The following is a 256-nucleotide window of genomic DNA, read 5'->3' as shown; positions in this document are numbered from 1 at the left end:
ACAGAGGGAGGGGAGACAGAGAGGGGAGGGAGGGGAGACAGATAGAGAGATGGAGAGGGAGAGAGAGCAGGGAGATGGGGGAGGAGACAGAGAGAGCGACAGAGAGACAAGGGGACAGAGAGAGAGGGGCTGGGAGAGGGACAGAGAGGGGAGACAGATGGAAAGAGGGAGACTGTGCGGAGACAGAGAGAGCAATAGGGATAGAGAGTCAGAGGGGGTGGACAGAGAGAGATGTGGAGAGAGAGAGAGAGAGAGA

Source organism: Rhincodon typus, unplaced genomic scaffold, assembly GCF_021869965.1.
Source record: "Rhincodon typus isolate 14 unplaced genomic scaffold, sRhiTyp1.1 hic_rhity00000053, whole genome shotgun sequence".
Classification (NCBI taxonomy): Eukaryota; Metazoa; Chordata; class Chondrichthyes; order Orectolobiformes; family Rhincodontidae; genus Rhincodon; species Rhincodon typus.
The sequence above is the reverse complement of the archived record's forward strand: the minus strand, read 5'-3'. Positions refer to the sequence as shown.